General features: G+C 43.1%; 2 non-coding genes across 2 annotated transcripts; both read right to left on the reverse strand.

The window, feature by feature from the left end:
- Positions 1 to 4,794: 4,794 nt before the first annotated feature.
- Positions 4,795 to 4,867, reverse strand: trnat-ugu. The gene has a single exon. It is a non-coding gene; the product is annotated as a tRNA-Thr (tRNA).
- A 489-nt stretch (positions 4,868 to 5,356) lies between these two features.
- trnat-agu lies at positions 5,357 to 5,430 on the reverse strand. Its single transcript has one exon. It is a non-coding gene; the product is annotated as a tRNA-Thr (tRNA).
- Between the last annotated feature and the right edge of the window lie 2,015 nt (positions 5,431 to 7,445).

Consider the following 7,445-nt stretch of genomic DNA (forward strand, 5'->3'; position numbering starts at 1 on the left):
TGGAACCATTTTATTTGGGGATATAATAATTTGGGTACTGGTGCATACTTTTGAACAATGTTGCCTTTAAAGGCCTTGTGGTGAAGTGAGTATTCTTGTCGTATTGTCAGTTCGGAAAGTTACAAAAATTTGCTAACACAGCCCCCCAAATCCAGCGTTAGCAGGCTGCAGAGTTTCCGACGCTGTTCCACAATTCAACAAGCACTTTGGTTGCAGCATATTGACACCTTAAAGGGATAGTTCACATATTTGAAAGTGTGTTTGCATGATCTACTTCTCCATAGTCAAGTGTGTTAACTGCAGTAGATGGCTGTCGGCACGCCACAAGTTTGTAGAAGCAGGCTGGAGTACCGACACGGAAGCTAAGCTAAGCAATGTCCTGCTGTGGACAGGGGCAGCACCTAAACACATCTATATCAGTTTAATTGTATGCTATATTCCAGCCCGGTCTCACGGCAGGTCGTGTAAATGTCTCGTTATTTTTAATCTATTGATACGTGTTCATGGGGACGTTTTTCTCATTTTTACGTGGTGGCCAGCACGAAAATGTGAAGTAATATATTTCAATGGGAAGCATATTTCGTGGCCACAGCACGAAAATAGTAGGGAGTAGTATAAAGAGCCGAGAATCTGCGTAGGGAGGTTGGTTGGGGGGGTGGATGGGTCAAATAACACAGGACTTTCACCCGGGCGAGCAAGGATCGCGTACCGTGTGTGGTTCTTTGTTTCCCATAGTCTTCCTAATCACAACCGTCCCGTTATTGAGGCGCGTCCCCCGCGGCCGTCTCCCGGCGTGTGAGGCGCCCTTTCCCTGTAGTGTTTTTCCTAAACCCAACCTCCGTCATCCGGTTATTGTTGTGCGTCCCCCGCGGCCGCCTTGCGGCCGCCTCCCAGCATATAGGGCATCCTTTTCGGCCGTCTCCCGGTAAAAAACGTGCCCGTGAACGCGTAAAAATAACGTGACATTTACACGTAAAAAACGAGAAAAACGTGCCCGTGAACACGTATCAATAGATTAAAAATAACGTGACATTTACATGAACTGCCGTGAGACTGGGTTGTATATTCATAATATTTTCAGCTATTACCTTGCTGTCAGACAGCCCTACGATGGGGAACTGAAGCTGTTATCTCTGCTCTCTTCAAAGCCACCATTTCAATTCAATTACATTTTATTTATTATACATTTCACCTCACAGAACTTGGGAGTTGCTGCTCTACTGCTGCCTCCATCGGTTAGTTTTGCTAGTTCCTAACCCTTTTAAACACCAAAGTCACACAATAACACAAACTAACCAACCGATCGAGGCAGCGGGGTTGGATGGGGTTGATGTTGTGAGTACAAGTTTCCCATACGCACCCTTTACCCCTCCCCCAGAACATTTCATCCATACAACAAACATAAAATGTCTATAACAAAACTCCTATTGTGGATTTTTACAGTTTACAATCCAGTTAACTGTGTTAGAAACTGTACAGAAACTATCATTTCTGTAAATTTAAATCCCATACATGGCAAAGCATGTCGAGGTTAACACTGCCAGCCTCTCAAAATACTGGAAACAGCCCATAAAATACCTCCCAAATTCTCAGAAAATGTCAGAAGACAGTCAAGTTCTTCACACCAAACTGGGGAAACCATTTCTTAAAACCTCATGCAGCAGTTTGTGATGTTTCTCTCTGGAAGGACACCGAACACTGGCGCCTTTTACTCCAACATCACAAGGTAAAATACAAACAATAGGACGGAGGTTGTAGCATCTTCCGGGACCCGGAAACACAAACACAACTTCCGCTACACTCCTCTGCCCTTCAGAATAAAATAAAGCATTTTAAGAGTTGATGATGAGATGATATAAGATCAGTGGTTGAACGTAACTTAGTACATTTGCTCATGTACTGTACTTTTAAGGTATTATCATACTTTATACTTCTAATGAATTGTACTTTTTGACTCGGATTGACTGCACAGCACAGATTCCGGCAGTACTAAATGAGGTCTCTCTGTTCTCTAAAGCCTCTAAAGTTGACTAAATATGAAAAAAAGGTGAAAGATATACACTGTTCACGATTACACTCTGATTATTGTGTATAATAAACCTGTAACTTTAAAGTTAAATATTTAAGGATCATAGTTCAAAGAATAAGAATAACATCTACTGTAGTATAGACAATGACATACAGTACAGGTGAATATTCTTAAATAGATGGCTTCAGAGGGACTTATTCATCTTTGTTTTTATTTTGCTTTCTGAGATGGAGAATGTATCTATCCAGCTTATTACTTGGATATCTGATTAATCCATCCATCATCATCCGCAGGTCACAGGGGCAGCAGCTCCAGCAGGGGGCCCCAAACTTCCCTTTCCTGAGCCATATTAGCCAGCTCTGACTGGGGGATCCCGAGGCGTTCCCAGGCCAGGACAGAGATATAATAGGCTCGTCGAGATGAGCCAGATCTGCGCAGAATCGATCGCCGCCCACTGCATGCCGGTTAGATTTGTGTCCAACTTGATCCCGACTTGCTCTGACGTCATTCACACGTGGGCAACGATAACCTCACGAGATCTAGTCGGCCGTAGGTTTGAGTGCACCGACTGCATTACCCGGGCAAACCCAGGGCATGATGGGAAAAAAACGCCTGCCTCTCACATAAATCTGAGTTGATTCATGTGGATAAATATGGGTAGGAAGGTGAGCGTGAGCAACCAATAATGATAATTAACTTTATTTGAACACCTTTTATACAAGAAACAGCCTAAAGCTCAGTACTTTATAATAACGAAATGAGATGCAGTGAGTGCTTTACATGAAACAACGTAATTAATGCAGAATAAGATAGGAAATAAAATGGTCATGCGGTAATATTTTCCACCAGGTATAGAGCCAGCATGAAACAAGACGGTGAAAATACACGAGGCGAAGTATCCAGATGTGCTTGTTTCACCGGCAGACCCACGTCAATAACACCCGCCGCTGCATGATCACACAGCCGAGTGTAAGGACAGTCGGATTCTCCTCGCACCGCTGTTGTCTTTTCCTAATTCCTTATGAATTCTCCTTCACACCTTTCCTTCACCTCATGACAGTTACCATCGGGGTTAAGGAAAGGTGGTTAGTAAAGGACATAGGAGGTAATTGTTGACTTTTCACCCGCAGCCTCTCCTCCCCTGTGCTGGTGTCTGTGTGTTTGATTGCAGGAGTGGAGCCAGCTGTGAGGGAGTCAGGAGTCCAGCTGCACGTCGTCAGCAATCAGCCTCTGATTATTACACCTGCTTTCTCCTGCAACTCAGCGTCAGATCGGAGACAGAACTTTGCTGTCAGTCTCGTTCTTGCAATACTGTTCTTCTGTTTGCTTCGTTGTATATCATTCACTAAAGCCCGTCTCTAATGTCAGTAATCAGCTGTTTCACGCCAATATCTGTTAGTTTAAGTCTTTAACTTAGACAGGAGTTAGGAGGAGACAGTGTTGAGATGTATAATAACATGTTACTGTCTGGATGGATCATACTATGATTTTAAGCTTCAATTGTTAAAGGTCCAATATGTAATATATTTACTGTAATAAATCCAAAAGTGACCCCAATGTGTCATCAGATATTAAGGAAACATGCTAAGTTGAAATACTATCTTTCGTGACAACAATGCTAATGCCAGTATTTTCTCCTTTTTGTCTTTTGGCCTGTGTGTTAGTATCAACAGCCCAGTTTGACAGCCAGGCCGGGTTGCCAGATATAACTGTAAAAACGTAAACCCAGCGCGCTACCGCTGTAACATTAGTACAGCCATGAAAGCAGCAAACAAACGAACAGTATCAACGGAGATAGATTCTATCCAACCTAAAAAAAACGGCATGTTTGTTACAAACCCTGGGGAAATATTGGAGATGCATTTGAAAGATGGAGACAGCTTAGAGCCCAAAAGGACGCTGAGTTGGCTAATTTCCTCCTGAACAGGTAAGCATTAGCTTCAGGCTAATTTATCACGGCATTTTATGTCATTTCAACAGTTGTGTTCTCACATTGAATTATATAGCTAGAGTACCTGAGTTGGTTACTCGCAAAAACAATTGAGACACAGCCAGTAAAGTGATCCTGACTGGTCCTCGCTAACGCCGCCATGCTAACCCTGCTAACTGCTAACACTACTGGAGGACCAGGCAAGTGGGCCACGGCTGTTTACAAAGTGTAGCCTGTTCAGTGGCCGTAGCCAACAACGGTGATTTATTTTAAGCCAAGAGAGGGGGGCTGTAAATCGGGAAGAGAGGACCGTGAGTTCGCAGTGTGTTTAGTGATTGTTCCCGTAATTCTAAGCCAATAAAGTGTGTTCAGTTGGGTGGAGAGGACGGCAAGGTAGTGTTATTTTTAGCGGTTCCTACCATAATTCTAAGCCGAAAAACTGTGTCTGTCAGTTGGGTACAGAGCTCCGCATGAGCACAGGCTTTTTTGACTGTCAATATAGCCAGTATCTAACGTTAGCTACTCCGCTGTGCAGTAATGTCTGGCTATGTGAGACAAGCGTCTAGCAACATTGTTCTGAATGCTGCGGTCTCAGCCTGGCAACCTCCGTGAACTTTGAGTCTGGGGAGACGACTCTCTCCAGTATTTGAAATTTGTACTGCGGTAACTATTTTAATTCATTGTCAGTATTATATATTGCACCTTTAATATCCTAATGTTGCATATATCTTTTGGGCTCTGGGAAATCAGGAATTAAGTTTGTTGTTGAAAATAAACAAGTCATTTTATGTAAATTCTGGTGACAACACTATCTTAAGGTAATTACCTGATGCTCAGGCACTGCTGGGATTTGAACCCAGGATCTCCTGTTTACAAGACAGGCACTTTAACCACTAAGCTACAGCACCTTCTTACACTTTGAACAAACGGTTTGCCCATTTTGTCGGGGATGAACGTGAACTGTGACATCACTGTTGGGTGTGGTTTAAGGTGCATGTGGTGCTGACTGAGGTCAGAGGTGAAATAAACTTGAACTTTAACGGCCAAGACACTCAATGGACCAACTGCCTGATATGAGCTTCTTCCAGGCTCCTCCTTACAGAGAGGAGGAGAGGTAATAATCAATTTACTAGTTTTTATCAAAACAGCATAATTAGGCCAAATGAACAGCAATGTTTGATGAATAAACTATGGTGTGTATTGTAGCTTAACATGCATTGCTCTGCATTTCATGTGTTTTTATGAACCATCTTAAGTCTGTGTTAATGTAGTGTTTCTGTGTAAATGTAATATGCCTTTTCAATCCTTTTTTACCTTTTTCATTTGCTACCAGGGTAGCATGGGGATCGGGTACACATGCTGATGGGATGCAAACAAACGTAATCTCTGCTATAACAAGGTGCTGCTGGGATTTGAACCCAGGATCTCCTGTTTACTAGACAGGCACTTTAACCAACTAAGCCACAGCACCACCTTGAGGACTTCTGTAATGTTAAGTCTTAATTTCTCTGTTACCTTTTATAATTTCAATTTTTCAATTCAATTTTATTTATAGTATCAAATCATAACAAGAGTTATCTCGAGACACTTTACAGATAGAGTAGGTCTAGACCACACTCTATAAAGCCCCAACAATTCCAATAGTTCCCCCAAGAGCAAGCATTAGCAGTGGCTATTGCGACAGTGGCGAGGAAAAACTCCCTTTTAGGAAGAAACCTCGGCAGACCCAGACTCTTGGTGGGCGGTGTCCGACGGTTGGGGTTATGACGGTACAGGATGTAGCGTGGCACAGCAGAGCATGGGTGGACGCGGTGGACGCAGCAGGACGTAGCCGGGCATTGCAGGGAATCGCAGAGCGTAGCAGGGTGTAGCAGGTCCATAGCCACAGCTGCACCCAAGACCCAGGTCTTGGTGTCGCCCTAATCCGAGGCGATGTTCTGGGCGAAGAAGAAACATAAGGACTCTGGGGAGTAAACTCCCCAGAGCTAGGTGAGTACAAGCACTTCTGAGACAGGATGTGCATAAAAGGAAACAAAAGAAAAGAGCGTGTCATAAGAAGGAACTTCCTCGGCAGTCTAGAATTATAACAGCATAACTAGGAGAGGCACTATATTATTGATTATACGATAGGTAAATCTGATGACTGTAAAGAGAAGCAGAGAAAAGCAGGGGTGCTGTGTCTGCAGCTAGACACCCTGCCCCGCCGGTCTAGGCGTTCACTGCAACTCCTCACTCCCTAACTATAAGCTTTATCAAAGAGGAGAGTTTTCAGTTTAGTCTTAAATGTAGCGACGGTGTCTGCCCCCCGAACCCAGATTGGGAGCTGGTTCCACAGGAGAGGAGCCTGATAGCTGAAGGCTCTGCCTCCCATTCTACTTTTAGAGACTCTAGGAACCACAAGTAACTCTGCATTCTGGGAGCGTAGTGCTCTAGTGGGACAATAAGGTACTAAGAGGTCCTCAAGATATGAAGGAGCTTGACCATTTAGAGCTTTATAGGTCAGAAGAAGGATTTTAAATTCAATCCTGGATTTTACAGGAAGCCAATGGAGAGAAGCTAATACAAGAGAAATATGATCTCTTTTCTTAGTTCTTGTCAGAACACGCGCTGCAGCATTCTGGATCAGCTGGAGAGTCCTAACGGACTTATTTGAGCATCCTGATAATAAGGAATTACAGTAGTCCAGCCTGGAAGTAACGAATGCATGGACTAGTTTTTCTGCATCGTTTTGAGATAGGATGTTCCTAATTTTAGCAATGTTACGAAGGTGAAAAAAGGCTGTTCTAGAGGTGTGTTTTAGATGGGCGTTAAAGGATAGATCCTGATCAAAAATAACTCCTAGATTTCTGACAGTAGTACTGGAGGCCAGGGCAATGCCATCCAGAGTAATTATATCTTCGGCTAATGAGGTTCGTAGGGGTTTGGAGCCCAGGACAATAACTTCGGTTTTGTTTGAGTTTAACATCAGGAAATTGTAGGCCATCCATGATTTTATATCTTTAATGCAAGCTTGAAGTTTAGCTAGCTGGCTGGTTTCGTCTGGCTTGATTGACAGATATAATTGGGTGTCATCCACATAACAGTGAAAGTTAATTGAGTGTTTCCTAATAATATTGCCTAGAGGAAGCATATATAAGGAGAATAGAATTGGTCCAAGCACTGAGCCTTGAGGAATGCCATGGTTAATTTTAGCGTAATTGGAGGGTTTATTGTTAACATTAACAAATTGCGATCGATCAGAGAAGTAGGACTTAAACCAGTTTAGTGCGATTCCTTTAATGCCAACTAAATGTTCCAGTCTCTGTAAGAGGATGGTATGGTCAATAGTATCGAATGCAGCACTAAGATCTAATAAGACAAGTACGGAGACAAGTCCTTTGTCTGATGCAGTTAGAAGATCGTTAGTGATTTTCACCAGTGCCGTCTCTGTGCTATGATGCTTTCTAAATCCTGACTGAAAGTCCTCAAATAAGCTATTGCTATGTA

This window comes from Sander lucioperca, chromosome 24, assembly GCF_008315115.2.
Source record: "Sander lucioperca isolate FBNREF2018 chromosome 24, SLUC_FBN_1.2, whole genome shotgun sequence".
Lineage (NCBI taxonomy): Eukaryota > Metazoa > Chordata > Actinopteri > Perciformes > Percidae > Sander > Sander lucioperca.